Source organism: Cricetulus griseus, chromosome 2 (genome assembly GCF_003668045.3).
Source record: "Cricetulus griseus strain 17A/GY chromosome 2, alternate assembly CriGri-PICRH-1.0, whole genome shotgun sequence".
Lineage (NCBI taxonomy): Eukaryota > Metazoa > Chordata > Mammalia > Rodentia > Cricetidae > Cricetulus > Cricetulus griseus.
Window position 1 is genome coordinate 234,305,787 of NC_048595.1, and position 19,018 is coordinate 234,324,804.

Sequence of the window (19,018 nt, forward strand, 5' to 3'; positions counted from 1 at the left end):
CAAAGGGTCAGCTTCTATGATAACTTGCAGTGAATCACTCAGAGACCAAAAGAGATGTCATCTAGAAGCCATGTCCAGGGATTCCTGTAACTTTCCAAAGAAGGGGCTGAGATGCTGGGCACAAAGACAGGTGGCTTTATGAGGCCAGGCTGAGGGCATGGTCTCCCATCAAGTGGGACCCAGTGGGACTCCTCAATCTTAGAGGAACCGGGGTTAATAAGTGACAGCACGTCTTTTGGTCTCTGTGAGCACAATGTTGCAGCCCTCCTCCTTCATCCCACATCTGAAAGACTTCAAGAGACAATTGAGGAAAATAAAAACAGAATGGCCAGTTAGGAAAAGCAAATTGGAGGGTATAGACAAATTTAATTATTCTAATAAGATGTCTCTAAAAGTTCTGTTCGACATTGCGCTAGATCCTGACCATTAATTTATTCCACTAAAAAGGAAAAAGAAGAAATCACCTATAACTTTTTTTTAAGTGCCACTTTGTAACCTTTAGTCCCTTCATTCCTACTTTGGCTACAAGGGTATAAACCTGTAATTAACAACTTCGTTATTGCCTCTGCAGCAGTAATTGCCATGTATAGCCTCGAGGCAGGAGAATGAAAAGTCGTTTCTCCTGGCCCTACTAACTCTCCGCCCCACTCTAACTAGGCCTCCAGTAGCTATTCCGGTCTCACCAAGATTTCTCCTTTCACAAGAACCTCGTGCTAACAGGGCAATCCCCACACAGTGACCTCTTCCAGAGGCAATCAATACGAATGCTGTAATAATTCCCTTGCTTGCACAGCAGCCTGTGAAGAAAGGGGGGAAAAGCATACAGCCTGGGCTGAGATTAGATTATCAATTATCATGAAACTGTCTGGACTTCAAAGGGCAGCCCAGCTGGGAAAGTGCAGCTTATCTGGACCAAAAGAGGCTGCAATTATCTCCTGTGTCACCCAGATGCAGAGCAGTGAGGCCGCTAACTCCGGTCTGGGAAGAGAAAAACAGAAGGGCAACATTTTCCCTGGAATGGGAGTCACTGATGCTGGATCAGATGTTGAGGCTAAGCAGGGTCTTGGAGCTGTGAGCCCCAACCACCCCCAACTCCTGCACTCCAAGTAACTTGTGATCATTTTGTCGATGGAGACAGATGCCGCCCCTCCTTGGTCCCTGGAAGTAACATTCACCCAAGTCAACAGATAGTTAATAGTGTCAGAGAATGACACATCTGCAAAATCTGAAGCTGCAAATAAGTGTGGCCTCTGCCACTCACGGAAGGGCCACCCTGTGTATGCACTAAATGGTGGCAAAAGAGACTGATGTCATTTCCTGGTCAGACTGTAAGGGAAGTTCCTTTTCTTTCTTTTTTTTTATAGCCCCCTTTGCTTTTGTTGGGACTTTTCCAAATTCGACTTCAATCTGACCTATTGTCTCTTGGAACTAACCTGACCAATGGAAAAATTAATGTCATGTTTATTGATAGAGAGAAATGTCCTCTGGCTAAAAGGATTCTGAATTTTTAAAAAAATTAAATTCTCATATGGTCACAAGACTGTTAATAACCCTCAGGCATGGTAGTGTGTCCTGCAATACCAACACATGAATGGTGGAAGCAAGAGGATCAGAAGTTCAAGGTCACCCTCGACTTGTGAGTTTGAGGCTAGCTGGGCTACCTGAGACCCTTTCTCAAAACACAACAAAAATTTTAAAACAAGTTAACATACGACTCCAAGTTTGTACACCATGTGCCTGAACAGGGTTCCTTCTGCATGCAGCTCTCCTACCACCTTCCTTACGATTAAACTGCACTTCCCAGACCCTGAATCGCTTAAATCCCACCCCTGAGAGTAACCTCAGCTCCCCCAGCCCCCTGAGAGAGACCCATGCAGGGCAACTCCTAGAGCAACACAAGGAACAGATCTGGGCTCCTGGCATCTTTCTTTCCTGCTCTCTGTTCGTGAACTGAAGGGCCAGCTGTCACCTGCACAGGCTCTCCATTTTAATTGCCACTAACTTAATCCCCCTACTACCTCTTTCCACACAAGAGTTGCCTGCACCCTTTTACTTCATCCCAAATGTCCAGCTTTTACATTCATATCATGCCAACAGAACTTGAATAAATAAAATGTATTGCGATCATTTTCCTTTCTCATTTCACTTTTGGAGCTCAAAGAAGGGTTTCATTACATAAGGTAAAAATAACATTGGATTGTGGGGAGGGCACTAAGAAGGGTTAAATCAATCTTTTTAAGGCCATCTATGGTCCTGCATACAGAGGCCACTGAATCTTTGCTCTGTCCTGTTTCTTTTTAATCTTCTTTTGAGACATTTTTACAATTTGCTGTTATACGGCTCTTGCCATTTTAATTCTTTTTCTAGATATACAATTTTACAATGCCATTTTCCATGTCCCGGCAAATGCTCATGCAGTCTCACAGGGCTGTGACTGTTCATGTCTTTAGAAAGTGCCAACTACACCCCTGCTCCTGTGGAAAATAGGATCACTAAGGCTGTAGGGAGGAGTCAGCCACTAGCCCAGCCCCTCACATTCATCCTCACCCCAGTGAGTCACCTGCTCTGATTCCAAAGGTGGGGGCTAGAGGGAAGTGCTCCCAGGCTATGGAAGGTGGCCCTGGCTCCGCCTCTCCTGCAGGTCCTTGTGTCTACATTGTCTCCAAAGTTTCTACAGGCGCAATGTCTCCTTGTCTCCTTTTTCCGGGTCTCTCTATGTAATGTATCTGATTTCCTCCAAGGACTCAGAATGTATCTAGGGCTGCTGAGATGGAGCCAATTTGGCTTATTTTACTTCCTGTTGCCATAGTTAATGGAGGTTGCAGGCTGGCAGTGGGGAACAAAAGCCAAGAACCCAGGTGTTCTATCAACAAAGAACAAATTCTAACAAGTCCTGGAATTCATAGAGGACTGTGAGAACTGAAGCCAAAGACTTGGCACTTGGCCTCCCTCGGGTTTTAAATTAACTGCTAGCCCATTGTGGACAGTGGGTCAAAGATTGACAAGATGGGAACTCCGACTTCGCAAAAGGAGGAAGAGGGCCACCCCAGGCTGGACAGCCCTGCCTCCCACAGGGTCCGTGCTGTCTTCATGGTTAGGGAGACAACACTGGTTACTTTTCAATGTCTGTGATCATGGTTTTCTCAAAAGGCAGCCACCCAGAGGATGCTCTCTGTGCACACCAAACAGTGCAGCTCCCGTGCCAGAGGGCCATCCTCTGCTCAGAGTCCTCTGTGGGTGGTGGCCACATCATAAAACACCACTTAATGGCTACTAACTGCCATCCTAATTAGCATTTTAAGGGGAAAATTCAGACAAGTGGGTCTCTCCTTCTCTCCTTTAAAAATAAGGACACCATCGCACACTGCAAACATCTCCAGCCAGGCGGGGTCTGAACCCATGATGCAAACCACTTAAACATTCCTAAAACATTAAAGCCCAGTCTCTCTTTTGCAAGGATGTCAAATTGCTAGTCCAGACATGTGAGGGAAGGAAATGAGTGCCAAGCTGAAAATGCTTGGCTTTTATGTGTTTCTTTGAGATAAAATGAAACGGTACGTAATCAGGAATTATGTCATGATGCAGCCCTGTGATTTCCTGGAAAACGTGCAGCTAATCAGTTATTCATTTAGGAATTAACTAGAGCATCAATTGTCAGATTAAACTCTTTTAAAATTCCCAAGTCCTTTTCTTGGCCTTAACCCCCTAAGTATACTGAGCCCTTTGTGTATATTTAAGCAGGAAAGGGGAGAAGGCTTTCTCATGTGCCAAACGGAAAAAGAAAACAAAAGTATCCTTTGCTTCAGTTGTTAACGCACTTGGGGGCTTGCCACAGAGGCTGGACACCCCCAGCCGGAGGCAAACCCCCCACATGTGTATCTAGCAGGCAAGACTGGAGTGCTCTACACACACAGAAAGGCCCTGCTGCCAGGGCTCTGGCTGCCTCTTTCCTGGTGCCGAGCCAGGATTGCAGACCTCTGGCTCTGCTCAGCACCTGCACATACATACACACACACACACACACACACACATTCCAGCCCAAAGACAGTTCTATGTTCCACCAGCTCCACAGCAGCAAGGCTCAGGCCAACACCTATCCCCTCATCAAGAAAATACTGCTTAATTCCGTCAGAGTTCAGAATTGTCAGGGGTGTGGTCCCATATGTCATAGCGTGCAGGTGTCCGTGTCATTTGACATGTGCTTGCCTTATATTAAGTGCAGCTCATCCTTGCTGTCTATGTGTGGTTTTCAGTGGGTTTTCAGTATCGTCTGTACGTTCATGCCAGGTGAGGCAGTTGGAAAGCCAGCACACCCTACCTGAAAACCTGGAAGCCACCAGCAGGAAAACAGAGAGAGACACAAGTTCAAGTTCAAACCTGTGTAAAATTTTCAACTTAAACAATGTGTAAAGGAAGGTGACTCAGCAGTAGATTGACTGTTTAATGGGAGCAAGATCCTGTATTCCAATCCCATCTCTCCTCTCTCTCTCTCTCTCTCTCTCTCTCTCTCTCTCTCTCTCTCTCTCTCTCTCTCTCTCTCTCACACACACACACACACACACACAATATTTAAATCAAATGAAAAGGCTTCAGTCTCAGATACATCTTCACTTTGGACCCCCAACTCCCCAACTGTTACTTTTTAAACACTTTTATTAAGACATTGAATTTTGAGCAAATGCTTTCAAATATAAAACTTCTTCCAAAGTTTGGAATCTTTGTTAGCAGGTAGGGTACAAATGAAAGGTCCTTGTCACTCAAGTCTCCTGGTAAGTTTTTACTCAGATGTGGGTACCCAGCATTTGTTCACGGATCAGCCTCTCTCTAATCACATGCCTAGCGCTGATGAATAAATTACCAATGGGTTTGATTGCTAATAATGAACAGGTAGATCACCATTAATGCTAAACTCTAATTGCTTTACACTCATTATCTTACAGTCCAATGAGAGAGGACTCCTCATCCTCTTTTTAATTAGAAAGCCGAGAACAGAGAGATTAGCCATCTTACCCCATGGCACACAGCATAGGTATGCATGCATGCTGATGATGCTTGGGGAAGCATACGTTCTTGGCACTAAGAATTCCTCACACAGCATCAGTCAACAATTCACTTGCTAACACTACCTCAGTGTGTGTGTGTGTGTGTGTGTGTGTGTGTGTGTGTGTGTGTGTGTGGCCTGTGTGATATGGAGGTGGCTTAGAACTATAAGATTTGTCTTCAAAAGATTTCCATTTTCCAGCTGTATGGAGTACAGCCATTTGACCTTATGGGCGCATCAGGGATCAAGACCCCCACCTCGAAGAGCAATGACAGTAGCCAAAATGGCACCTCCACAGAGCTGCTGAGGCTATCACATGACTCTCTCGGGACAAAACTCCCTGGTGGAGGTTAAGCCCACAGAATGCTGATGATATATATCATCTAGAGTATAGAAGACGCTTATTCATCCAACATACAACGAAGACACTAGAAGACCATGCTAGGCACAGAAACAACCCCAAGATCAGCACCCTCCTCACAGACGTCACTGTCCAACCTCAGGAGACCCGCAGAAGACATCTTAAAATGAAGCACATAGTTCGGCTACCAGGGAAAAATCCCTTTTTAACAGTCTTCTCAGAAACTCTGTGTAATGAAAAGATTATTTCTGCCCAGCAGAGGGCGCACTGATTTGCAAGCATCTGGTGCAGCCAAATTTCAGAAGGAGAAAAAGAAGACTGAGTCCCCTAGACCCGGGGAAAGCTTTGGAGACACACACACACACACACACACACACACACACACACACACACACACACACACACACACACACACACACACACACCAGGCTCAGAAGTTTAACAGTAGGAACGATGAAGTTAGAGATCCCTCTGTGAGGCCACCAAGTACTACTGTCCACTAGCCTCACACTTCAATGTCCTCATTAAAGAATTTCTAGGACCGTGATGTGCTCAGTTGGAAGAGCACTTGGTTAGCACCCATAGGCCCCAGGTTTGGTCCTACGGACAGCACATTAAGCCAGGAGTGGCACAGGCCTGTACAACCCCAGACCTCTAGAGGCAGAAGCAGGAGGATCTCAAGTTCAAGCCCACCCTTGGCTGCTCATGAGTTCCAGGCTGACCTGGGCTACATATGAGCCTGTCTCAAAAAGAAAACAAAGGCAATAAAACCTGCTGCACACGATGGCTGCCACCAGCCCTAGGACATGTACCTGCATCACTAACTCCCCTTGGCTGAGGCAAAGAGGGGACCCTTGGGAGGCGATGTCAGGCCTGTGGCCTCAGGAGACTGCTAGGAAGAAAACCAAGCACCCACTGCTCTACTTACACTTAGTACCAATTTACAACCACACAGGTCCCCACTGCAGCAATGACTGAGCAATTAGCACCCCTGGGTTCTAGACTCTTCTGCCTTGTGTTAGACATACATATATCCCTGGCATATTTAAGGATCATTAGTGGCTACCTGTAAGGTGAAGTCTACAAAGTGAAAACAACTTCATGAAAAATGGGGCCCAGTCCAACTACTGCACCACAAAGACAGTGGCCTAGATGAGGAAGGCCCAGCCACCAACAGGAATATGTGGCAGAGCTTCCCTCCCCCCACCCCCACCCCGCCCCCCTCCCGGCCTGGCTTTTTGTTGGCTGTAGATCAGCTCTCATTTATCAGGCAGGGTACCCAGAGCTCCCAGGTCCCAACAGGAGGCTGTAGTTTCATGTTGTGTTGTGCTTGGTTTTGTTTCTAAAGTCTAAACTACTATGATGTGCCAGAAAGAATTAATGCACAAAGGAAAAATGACTGGGGCATGACAGTATAAACTGATAGCCTTAGTTGAATTTAACAAATTTTAATGAGCACTATACATATCAGATCTAAATGTTCCCTGTCTTGAGGATATGACAAGGATCTTTTTTTTTTTTTAAATCTACCCTGATTTGTCGATTTCCTGAAAGATGCTGGAGGAGGGGCAGAGCGTGCAAACAGAAAAGAGGCCATAAACGATGAGACAAGATCGTGGGGGAGTTCAGAGGCTGAGTGAGTCACCTCCAGGGAAAAAGCAGGATGTTTCAAAGGGGCTGGAATCAGGCCTGGAAGCAGATGAGCCTTCCTCAAGTGGGGGAAGACGGGAGAGGCCTGGGACATTGACAAAGCCCCCCACACCAGGCCACTCCAACAACCCCTGGAGCTAAGATAACACCACTTATCAGGGCCAGAGACCCTGCAATAGTATCTGATAGGAAAATGCAGTTGTTGGGGACAAGAAACAAGAAGCTAAAACTTCTAGATGTGTGAAAAGCGAAAATGGCATATGTATGGTGGAATCTCTAGGAAGCCACCCCATCTCCCCACCCCCACTCCACAGTCTTTACTCAGGATCTTCTATGAACCAGTTTCCTCAGACTTTGAAAGAAAGCCCTGTTTGGTTCTGATTTTCAGTTACTTAAACGAAACAAAATAGATGCCCAGAGCCTGCCAATGGAACTGACTTCCTGCAGGGCATGCACCAAATCTGTTTTCAACTGTGTATGGGGAGCAAGAAGCATAAGAAGGTATTTTCTCAGCACCTGTTCATGCTAAATAACACCCGATTTGCACACTTCTTGGTATGGAGTGGAATAACTCTAAGAGATACACACATATGTTCCCTGCTGCCCAGCCCCAATTAAGACAGCACAGCCATGCTGCCATTTGCAGCAGGGTCCAGGAGTCAAGGACTTGCTCCTAGATGGTACCCACTTAGAATCCTTCATAAGCCCAGAAGTTTGCCTGTTCACCCAGCAGAGCAAGAAAACTCAGTTAAGATGTGGATTTTACGAAGGGAGCTTACATTTCCAAACTGGAAAATGTTCTAGGGTTTTCTCAAAGTCTTTTTTACCCTATAGTTTGTATATTTTGTAAGACTTCTAGGTTGTCATTCAAGGCACCAAAATACAACAGGAAATCATATTTTAATTGAAATATATATATATATATATGTAGAGAGAGAGAGAGAGAGAGAGAGAGAGAGAGAGAGAGGGAAAGAGACAGCATTTCTCTGTGTTACAACCCTGGCTGTCCTATATGAGCCATCTCTATAAAAGAAAAGCATAGGCTGTTATGAGAGACTTGTTGCTGTTCTAACTAAAGACTGAGCCCGGGCAGAAAGGCAATCCTTAGTAAGGAGAGAAGAATAGCTGGTGAATGAAGCCCATTAAGGAAGAAACTCCTGGATCATTTCATTAGAATCTACTCCCCTTTATGATCCAGATCTGATGATTTCTAAAATTTAATTTACTTTTTATATTTTTATTTCAAATTTTAAATTTCAGTTTTAAGTTTTTATTAGTTCTTTGAGAATTTTACATAGCATGTCTTGATCATATTCACCATCATTCTCTGAGTTCTTCCACCACCACCACGCCTTCTTCATCCACCAAACTTTGTGTCTTTTTTTTCTCCAATTTGGGCTACCCATGTGTTCCTGGATATGTAGCTGAAGTGTGCTAAACCTGCTAAAGGATACACACAGAGAGAAAACCAGACTCTCCCAGTAGCCAACAATAAGCAGTAGCACCACAGCTAGGGATGGGATTTAATTCCCTCCCTCTGCCTGCTGGCTTTGATCTGGCGTAGGCTTGCACAGGTCTTGTGCGTGCAGTCACAACCACTGTGGAGTCCTGTGTGTCCCTACCCTGCTGTGTCCAGAAGTCACTGTTGCCCGGTAGTCCTCTGCCACCTCAGGCCCTTACTCTTTTTGCCTCCTTTTCTTCACTGGTCCCTCATCCTTCGGAGGAAGACTGTATTCCATTTAAGGCTTGAGCATTCTTTGGTCCCTTATTTTCTTTGCCTTGGCCAGTTGTGGGGTCTCTATGTTAATCACCTTCTACTACAAATAGAGGCTTCTCTGATGACAGGTGTGAGATGCCTTAATCTGCAGGTATAACAATGAGTCATTAGGAGCTGGTTGAATGCTACATCCATTTAGCAGAGTATTGGTGATAGGCTCTTCCCCAAAACCCATGACCTTTCTAGCCACAGGTTCTTACTTATGTGTATATCTGTATGTCAGTGTGTGAACCTGTGTACATGCAGTGTTATCACCCACTAGGCAGAAGAAAGTGTCGGGTCCCCTAGAGATGGGGCTACAGCCAGTTGTGAGCTGTCTGACATAGGTGCTGGAAACTGGACTCAGGTCCTCTCTAAGATCAGCAAATACTCTTAACTGCCGAGCCATCTCTCCAGGCCCTGATGTTTGTGGCTTGTTCATTTGTTTGCAGTCTCAGTACTTGACATAACATGTGACATAGTGTAAGAGTAATGTACGTAAAATTAAAATAATCAAAACCAGTGTCTAGCTTAGTGTAGTGAAGGTAGCAGATGAGATAAATAGGGGAAAACTTCACATATTTAAAAAATTAGATTGACTGTTTCCTCATGGATGTGTAGTTATTCATATCTATGGTTTGTTTTATTTTGCATTTGGAGTATTTAAAATGTATCATATTTTAATTTTACTCTTTCCTTTGATCATCTGGGTCTCACAACTATAATCTCATGTGAAATAGCTAACTCTAATTCCTAGGAAAGATTTAGGAAATCTCTAAAATAATACCTAAATTATTATAATTCATGCCCAACTCTCCATATAATAATCACAAGTTATAAATTTCTAAACACATTAGTCATAATAGTGCAGACGCCTATCAACTCACAAATAGTTAAATAAAATGAGGCGTATCTATTAAATGGAATATTACTTGCCAAACAAAGCAATCATTAACACGTTACACTACTGATGATGCTAAACTATATTACTGTAAGCAAAAGAAGCCATCATGAGAGCCCTCATGCCATCCAACTCTGTTTATGTGAAATGTCCAGAGGGGAAAACCTACAGACATGGAAGATGGATGAATGGTTCCTGGATGCTAGAAAGTTCATGGGACATGGGGAGTGAGTGTCCATAGTTGTGGGATTTCTTTATAGAGTAATCAGCATGTACTAACATTGATTATAGTGGTGGATTGCACAAATCTGTGATTACTGAAGTCATTGAGTTGTATACTATCCTTGAGTGAACTGTATGGCGTGTGAATTTTACCTCAATAAAATAGCCCTGCAAAAAATGACTCCTACCCCCTTCCATCCTCATGGATGTGAATGTTATCAGTTTGTCTAGAATTTAAGTACCCTGTTCGGAATGTTTGATATACAAACTTTTCTCATGCATTATACATTTGGCTTAAACAATAGTAGCCAGTGCCTGGGAAGAGGGCAGCTTACTCCATCACCCAAGGGTGAGAACTCTGCAAATTACCAATGGGACGGTTCACTGAAGCAGGTAATGGATTGCTCCGTGCCAGCAAGGAAGCTATGTGGAATGAGTGTGAGTATTCATACAGTCTGCTTGCTAATTATGGCTACTTTGAACAGTATTTTAAGTGCTCCTAAGAACCCTGAAAGTCAGGGGCTTGGTCAATGACAGGACACAGGTGGACACACACAAAGGTGCTTAGCATTAGCAACAACCAACATGAAATGTAATGTCTACACAACCTATGCTGTGTTCCCACTGGACAACCACATTACAGCAGGTGGGCTCTGTGTGTGCATCTGTGCTTCATGACACATGTGTCTACTTGTGTGGCATGGTGGTATGTCAAGACTCTGTGGTCTTCCTGTCTGGGTTAGACTAGCTGAAACGAACCTAGAAGGAAAATCGTGTGTGATTAACTCTGTGGGGACAAAGCTCCATGATTTGTATTTAGCAGATAAAAAGTCTAGTGGACTTGTTTCCCAGGATCCCATCCTAGTTTTGCAGAATCTTAGTTTCTTGGAAAAGGACACTGTAGCCCTGAGAGCTGCCCTACCTCCTATGATGGGGAGAAATAACCAGACTAGCTGAACTTCCTCAGTGTTCCTGGATGCTCTTTCTTTCTGGGAACCTGTGGAAAGCAGACGCTCCTGGCATGAAACCTATCAAGCACTTCTGAAGAGACAGGGAACACCTGCAGGATAGGTACGCATGCAAGTCAAAGGCACACGTGTCAAGATACACAAAACCACCCAGTCAGAGAGTACTTGAAAAAGATACCTCATGGTGACCTCTGGCCTCCATAAACACTCCTAAACCCACACCTAAACACAAAAGACCCAGCCTCCAGGATAAATGGCAGTGTGTTGGCTAGTCTTATGTCTTCTTGACACACAAACTAGAGTTAAGCGAAATGAGGAAAACTTAACTGAGGAAATGCCTCCATAAGATCCAACTGTAAGGCATTTTCTTAATTGATGATTTATAGGGGAGAGCCCAGCCCATTGTGGGTGGTACCATCCCTGGGCTGGTGGTCCTGGGTTCTCTAAGAAAGCAGGCTGAGCAAGCCATGGGGAGCAAGCCAGTAAGCAGCACCCCTTCTGACTTCCTGTCCTGACTTCCCTCAATGATGAACAGCAATGTGGAAGTATAAGCAGAATAAACCCTTTCCTTTCCAACTTGCTTTTTGGTCATGAAGTTTTATTGCAGCAATAGAAAACCTAAGATATGCAGGAATCACACCTTGACTACCTTAGATAGAAGTACATTCCCACAGGCTTTATTTTTCCCAGCCTGAGGCAGGCACTTACCCTGCTCCTCAAAACACTGTAGTGGCTTGCTGTCTGTGCTGCCCTCTTTCCTGCTGACCCCAGAGGCTGGCATGCCTCAGACACAGGAGCTCCGACTTCCTTCATCTGTTCTGATCACTGACTAGTGTGCTGCCAGTAGCAGGGTCAAAAGAATAACAAGACTATCTGCTAATCAATGGCACTTTCCACCATCTTTAAGTTGGTAAGAGGTGCATGGATACCACAGTCTATCAGTCTCAGAAGCAGGCTTCCCCAACAAAAAGGACTGATGCATGAAATCTTTCCAGACACCCAAGACACTTGAGAGTTGTCACCAGGAGTTCCCAAACTCCACAACAGTCACACCCAAACCAGCTGCACTGGGACAGCCCAGTCCAAGTCTTCCTGGTTTGTTGGCCTCACTGCATACACACATTGTCCTTGACTCCAGAAGAGGCTTCTGTTGAAGAAAACTTTGCCAAGTGAGCATCCTACACCATTCCTGTGTACAGACCAGCTCGAGGCGCTCACACTTCTCATGCACTTTCCTAACTGATCAATTCCCAGTACCTGTGGCCCTATGTTTTATCTGTGTCACAGGACACAGCACCAGAGAAGTTGTCATCCATCTACCTGGGCCGCTCATGTTGGCTCTCAAGACTTCCTGCTTCTGGTTTCGAAAGCCCCATTCCAACTGGTTTATTTAAAGATTTTAAGTATTTCAGTGAGATCTTTCCCCCTCACTTTTCTGTAATACATCAGCGGGCATGGAGATAAAGCTACAACTAACAGCTGGTCTGGGTTCCTCTTCAAGTGCATCTTTGTGAACACCCTTCATAGCTTGCAGAATATGCATATTTTCTATGCTCCACATTTGGCTCTAGAGACACTGTTATGAGTACCGTATAGTATGGTTAAAAATGTTTCGCTTTCATTTCTGAGTCTTTAATTTTATGTTTGATCTCTGCATAAAAATGGCTTGTAATTGCTTTTTGACAGTAATAAGGCTAAGATTGTGACTCAAATATCTGAGATATTATGCTCTTTTGTAATTGTATGCAATGAAAACGCAGCTCAGTATGGAGCATGAAAAAATCTCAGCTTGTGTAATTTGTACATTCTACCAATGCCATGAAAGTTACACTGAGATTCATGCACCATGAGAACTGAGGAATAACACATTGGTTTTTTAACAAAGCTCTGGTTTGGGGGTTTAGGTGGGGTTTTGGTAGGGGGCGGTGGTTTGGTTTGGGTTGGGTTTTGGGGGTAGGTGTGCAGTGTGGCTGAGTGTGTTTGCTGGTGTTTGCATGTCTGTGAATGTACGTGTATATGTACATGTGTGTACAGCATTCGAGTGTGTGCAGGAAACACATGGAGGCCCATGGTTGACATCAGGTGTATTCTTAAATCAGTCCCCAGTTTAGTAAAGCCAGGTCTCTCACTGAACCCAGAGCATGCCTAATCTGACTAGCTAGCTTGTTCCAGGATCTCCTATTCATGCTTCTGTGTGCTGGATTGCAGACTATTGTCACACCTACTGGACTCTTAAATGTGTTTCAGGGATATGGACTATGGCCCTCACACATACACTGCTAGCACTTAATCCACTGAGCCATCTTCCCAGCACACAAAGCTCATTTTTGTCTGGAGAAAGGCTACCTCCACACAAGCACCTTGGGAAGAGGGGAGCACTTGGGACACCCAGGTCTTCCACCCCACACCAGCTCATACCACATGTTACTCAGTTTTCCCAAGATTATTTTTATGTGAAAGAAAGTAAATTTTTTACTAAAATGAACAATTTTTTAAATGTCACAGCCTTTTTTCTGGAGCTTCTGAGACTCCCATAATAGCATGTGGCCACTAGTCAGGACAGCATTGCACCCAAGCTAGGGGTACAACCACCTAGTAAGGACAGCATTGCATCTGGCTAGGGGTGCAGCCTCCTAGTCAGGGCAGCATTGTACCTGACTGGGGGTGCAGCTCCTTAGTCAGGACAGCATTTTACCCCAGCTGGGGGTATAGCCTCCTAATCAGGACAGCATTGCACCCTAGCTGGGGATATAGCCCCCTAATCAGGACAGCATTGCACCAGCTAGGGTTGCAGCAGTAGACATCCAGTGCACACCAGTTGGTTGTGTGCTGAAATACTTTCTTCAAATTGCATACAAATTGGTGCAGACATCTCACATCGAGTCCTTTGAAAGTTGACTAGGAAGCCAGCATGAGACTCACATTCATTCCAGGGCCAGCTTTCACAGGGGCTTTAGATGAAACATGCAGAGCTAGCATGCCTGATTGATGAATATCATTCTTCTCGTATTGAATTATTGCCCCAAAGAAGCCTCAGTAAGTTCCAGACAGAAGTCTGCAGCTCTCCTGGATGCCCAGGACTGGAAAGTGAGCAGTCAGTCTCATCGTTGATTTTTATCTATTCAACAGCCTTCCAAAATTCTGTGGCAACATGGACTTCCAGTTCCCCAGTGTCATCTGCCACTGCAGAGAGTGCCACCAGCCGCTCCTCCGTCTTGCTGTATACACAGAGCTTGAATTCCACTGAGAAAGAAAATGGCATGGCACAAAGTGCAGGACAGAATGTGAAGTGAGAGGAGAATGGCAAGCAGCCCAGCAAAGCTGGCCAAGCCCGGGTGTTTCTTCTCTAGGGGAACTGCTGACTTGTGAGGAAAAGCCAGATTCTTCGAGAGTGGCCCCTGTCTGCCACCTGAGCAAGAACAATTCCAGAAAAGACTGGGTTCTCCAGGCTGTTCTCCTGTCACAGGCAGTCTTCTGGCACCAAACAGCAACCTAGGAACATCCCAGAATCCAGCTTCTTAGCCTATACCCTACTTTCTCCATGCCCCATATGCTATCTGCTATCCTACCCCTCTAGTCTTCCAGGAACCTGGATAGAGAAGGATTCTGCAGCTATCCCCTCATGCTCCTGCCCCTCCAGCTCACATCCCAGGTCTGTCAGAATGATCTAGAATGCAACTAATTATGTTGCTCCCCCAACTAGCTATCTTCCATGTTCCCTTTGTTTTCAAGATGAAAATCCAGTGGGAGGCAAGAAAGGACACAGACCATGCATAGCCAAGCTCACTCAAAGCCACAAACACAGGGTTTCCCCTTAGTTCCTCAGTCTACCCTGGGAATTGAGGCTCACCAGTGAAGCTGGAAGCTGATTCCAGGAGGCCAGAGACAGCATGGGTGTCTCTGCATTGGCAGTGGGAGAAGAAATGGCTTGCCACTCCCACTGTCATTCCAGTAGAGAACAAATCTGAGGAAAAAATTAAAATTCAGCAGATTCAATACACTGTCAGTTTGGAAAAAGAGAGAGCAACAATGGCAGTTGTGTTACATTGACACCAGTGTGTACCATAGAACTCTCCCAGTAGGCCAGCCTGGCTGGTGGGTTCAGAGCACAAGAGCATGGAGAGGGAAGGCTGATACAGATGAACCCAGAAACAGAACTCCCCTTCAGAGAAACTTCTCATCTGTTTAATTCTCTTTGTACCATCCACACAGTTCTGAAACTGTGTGAAATAAAAGACTGAAGATATCTTCTAGAAGACCCGTGCTCACACTTGGGTGGAGACCCAACTACCTGCAGTCTTTTTCCCACCTGTAAGGACTCATCTCAACACCATCATTTTGCAATACTAACCTCATTCCTCCTGTGGCCTCAGAATGCCCTGTGCAGATATGCCTGACATGTGTGGTACATGTGCTTAATGGCATGTGGTCCCAGGTCCAGGTTAGGAGAACTCAGCCAGAGTGCGCCAGCGTGAAGACACAGGTTCTCAAGAGGAAAGGACCTGTGAGGGTCAAGGAACAGCAAGGAGGAAGCGTCAAACTCCCACCTAGGTCATCAAGAACTCAAGGGAGCCATTTGTAAGGAGCCAGGATAACACAAGAACAGATAGAAAGGTGTGGCTTCGTTGTTGCACAAATAGACCCATAACCTACATGCACTATAATCCCCTGTGGCTAGCAAGAGTGATATGAGACTATGACACCACCTGACAGTAGGGTTGTTAAAATAAAGGCAAGAACACAGCAAAGTAAGAGAGGCCTGGTGACATAAACCTGTCGTTATAGCTGCTCGGGAACTTTATATAGGAGGATCACAAGTTCATGTGCTATAGAGTGGATTGTAGGTCCTGAGCAACCCAGTGAGAGATATACCTAGATATCTGAGCAAACAGTTATATATATACATATGTTGAGATAGATAAAGGTACTGAGAGTAAAAGACAGTTCAATACGTGTCTAGGATTGTAATTTCAAAAATGTCTCGAAGATAAGTCCCACCATACAACAGGATTCACATAGGAGGTTTATTGGAGGAGGAGAGGGAAGGGGCAGAAAAGGGGGAGAGAGGGGCAGAGACTGGTCCTTGGGGACAAGAGTGGTGAGAGAGAGAGAGAGAGAAAGAGAGAGAGAGAGAGAGAGAGAAGATGGGAGGTGGGTGAGGCCCTTTTAAAAGGGAACATAGTGAATGTGCACAGGTGGTGCTCTTAATGGCTGCAGCTGAGAACTTCTCCTGTCAGAACCCCAAGGGCAGGCCAGTACAGATGCCTGAATACTAACTCTTAGCATCTACAAAATGCTAGGTTTAGTCCTCATTACTAAAAACAAACAAACAAACAGGGTCCACATAAATGTGGAAATATAAAAAGTGAGAAAAGCATGATACATAAAAAACAGTGCATGCATATACATAGCTGCAATAATGAAAATTTAAAACAATAATAAAATATAAGGCAACAGTAAAACTAAAGAGAGAGAAAGGTGGAGAAGCAAGAGTCGCTTCAGTAAAGCACTGGCTGCACCAACAATCCTACACTGATATTACCTTTGAAATTAAAGTTTCCAGAGCTTTACAATGAAATTTATGTCAAATTAATTTCTGGGACTCAATGAAGCTGAAAATGAATTCATAATGAGGTGCATTTAGCAGGAGTATGTGGGGCATGGAGGGGGTGATCAAAGAGGTCCCCTTCCTGCCATTAGCTCTAATTTCCTGATTATGACACCTTTTCCTCTCATACAACACATAATCTAAGAAATTGTATGCTTTTACAATTACTGTATATGCAGAATGTGTGACCAAATGGAAGTTGAATATTGCTATGTTATTATGGATCGGTATTATTATTAGTTGGGAATCAACAATGTTCATAATCTTGAGGTATAATGAAGAGAGTTTGTGAGCTAGATATTAATACTTTAATTTAGGCATACTTATAATCCTAATATAATAATACACTCTGAAAAAATTATTATCTCAGAGTGGAAGAATTACTTAAAATATATGCTTCTGCTTCCCTCTCCTTCCAACTGCAGGGAGGAAGTTAATATTTTCTATAAAGGAGTTACTGTTCTTCGTGTATGATATTAATAAAATTTAAAGTCTAAAGAAATGTAGTTTTTTCATTAAAATTGTCCAGTAATGAGCCAGGTATGATGTTGCATGCCTGCAATCCCAACATCAGAGAGGTGGAGGCAGGGGGATCCAGAATTCAAGGCCATCCTCAACTAAATAGCAAACTCTAGGCTAGCCGAGGCTACCTGGGACCGTTTCTCAGAAAAACAAACAAGCCCAAATGTTCTGTAAACATTCTTAAAATTCATGTCATTTCTTCACTCCATTTACCACACATTCATACCTTCATTCATGTCAAATCTGGGCCAAAATGATTTGAGAGAGATAGAGATAGAGATAGATAGATAGATAGATAGATAGATAGATAGATAGAGAGAGAGAGAGAGAGAGAGAGAGAGAGAGAGAGAGAGAAACTTACTGTTTAATCTCATTCAAATCTCAGAATTCTGAGATAGGCATTTGCATTGTCTCTTCCTAAACAACAGAGTGAACAAGGCACACATGACTAACAGTATCTATGTCCTAAGCAAGCTTATCACTATGTGCAGTTGCCTACTAACTAAACCCCATAGCCAAGACATCCCTCAGTGAACTGTCTGGGGAGCAGCCTATAGGTTACAAGGGACAACCACCAGAACTGAGTCCCACAAAACAAGGTGTGTTATGTGGCTGTTTTACTGATAGGGACAGAACACAAACCTCTATCAGGACATGTGGTATTCTCTTCGAGGAACAAACACTCTTCGGCAGCCTCCAGCATGCTGCCAGTGAGAGGGCAGTTCTCTGTGTGTCATATAGATAGATGCCCTGATATTATTGCATGGATGTTGAGGTATAGATTCAATATAGAATCAATAATACAAGGCAGCAGATAATTATCTATTCATAGATAATTCACAAGAGAGCCATGGCTTTGTTACTGTCAGTTATCATTTCTATCATCTGCTAGACCTGCTCTAGCAGTTCAGGTCCCCCTACCTTGCCCCAGGGGGGCGGGGGAGGACTTTCCTAGCTGCATCCCACTTGGTCCCGCCTACTCTGCCTCAACTTTTCCTTGTAACAATGTTTACTTTTCTTTCTTTTTCAATGTTTTCTTTATCTAAACCCCTAACCCTTTATATATGAAACCATAGTATAATCATGCAGAGAATGAGCTAAATTAACTTTAAAAGCTCATTTATTCGCCCTTACCACAAACATAAAATCTACTGAACTGCTGCGTTTTTAACTAGACCTGCTAGATATTTCTTTCCACCTCTTGAAATAAAAAAAAAAACCTAATTAATAAATATTCAGTCAGATGTCTATAAATATAATATCACTCATTCAATTGATTGCTCAATGGATTATTTATAAAACTTCCATCGTTTGTGAAAACAACTTGTGTATGAGTTAGATATTCACTCAACCAATTCCTGAATGTGCACAGACATTGCCAAGAAAGTCAGCCAATTACAACAAGAGCTGTTGTTCCATTCTATAAAGCACTAGGTCCCTTACATATTCATATGTAAATAAAAATACCCTCTTTTCCAGGAACAAGAACATGACATGTAAAACAAGCCACTGCTGGGTGAAACACAACACCCGCAAAATCAGCAAATCAGGCATAAAATATTTACAGTCTCCAGAGTGAGTTACCTGGAGAATTGGGGCCGACTCCCAAATCCCACAATTCCTGTCACTGCACACCCCAGACTGCTTGGCACTGTCCCCACTAACACCTTATTCTAATTTCACTTCTGTCACTGTAATAGTATACCCTGGCAAAAAGAAATTTAGGGGGAAAGGGACTTTTTTCAGATTACAATTCCAAGTTACTGTCCATCAAACAGAAACTTCAAGCATCTCTGGTCACATCATATCCACAGTGAAGAGCAAAGAGATGTGCAAACATGCTCCCTTGCTTGCTCAATAGTTCTCAGCTTGCTTTCTCCACGCTTACCTATCAAGACCCCTGCCTAAGTGTTAGTGTTGCCCACATTGGGCAGGCTCATCCCACAACAATTAACTTACTTATGAAAATCCCCTGAAGACACACCCAGT

At 44.1% G+C, this 19,018-nt stretch overlaps 1 long non-coding RNA gene across 19 annotated transcripts in view; it reads right to left on the reverse strand.

Annotated features, from left to right (window-relative positions):
• Nucleotides 1–19,018, reverse strand: part of LOC103162993 — a 128,619-nt gene that overhangs the window by 81,740 nt on the left and 27,861 nt on the right. For 15 of the 19 annotated variants that reach the window (XR_004768396.1, XR_004768400.1, XR_004768397.1 and 12 more), the window contains exons 2-4: nucleotides 15,251–15,401; nucleotides 14,750–14,863; nucleotides 13,822–14,391 (exon numbers count right to left, since the gene is read on the reverse strand). This is a non-coding gene — a long non-coding RNA (uncharacterized LOC103162993). Of the gene's footprint in view, nucleotides 1–6,834; nucleotides 8,915–12,515; nucleotides 14,392–14,749; nucleotides 14,864–15,250; nucleotides 15,402–19,018 lie in introns of those variants that run through there. The other 4 variants (XR_003482995.2, XR_003482994.2, XR_003482996.2 and 1 more) reach the window with 2 other exon arrangements.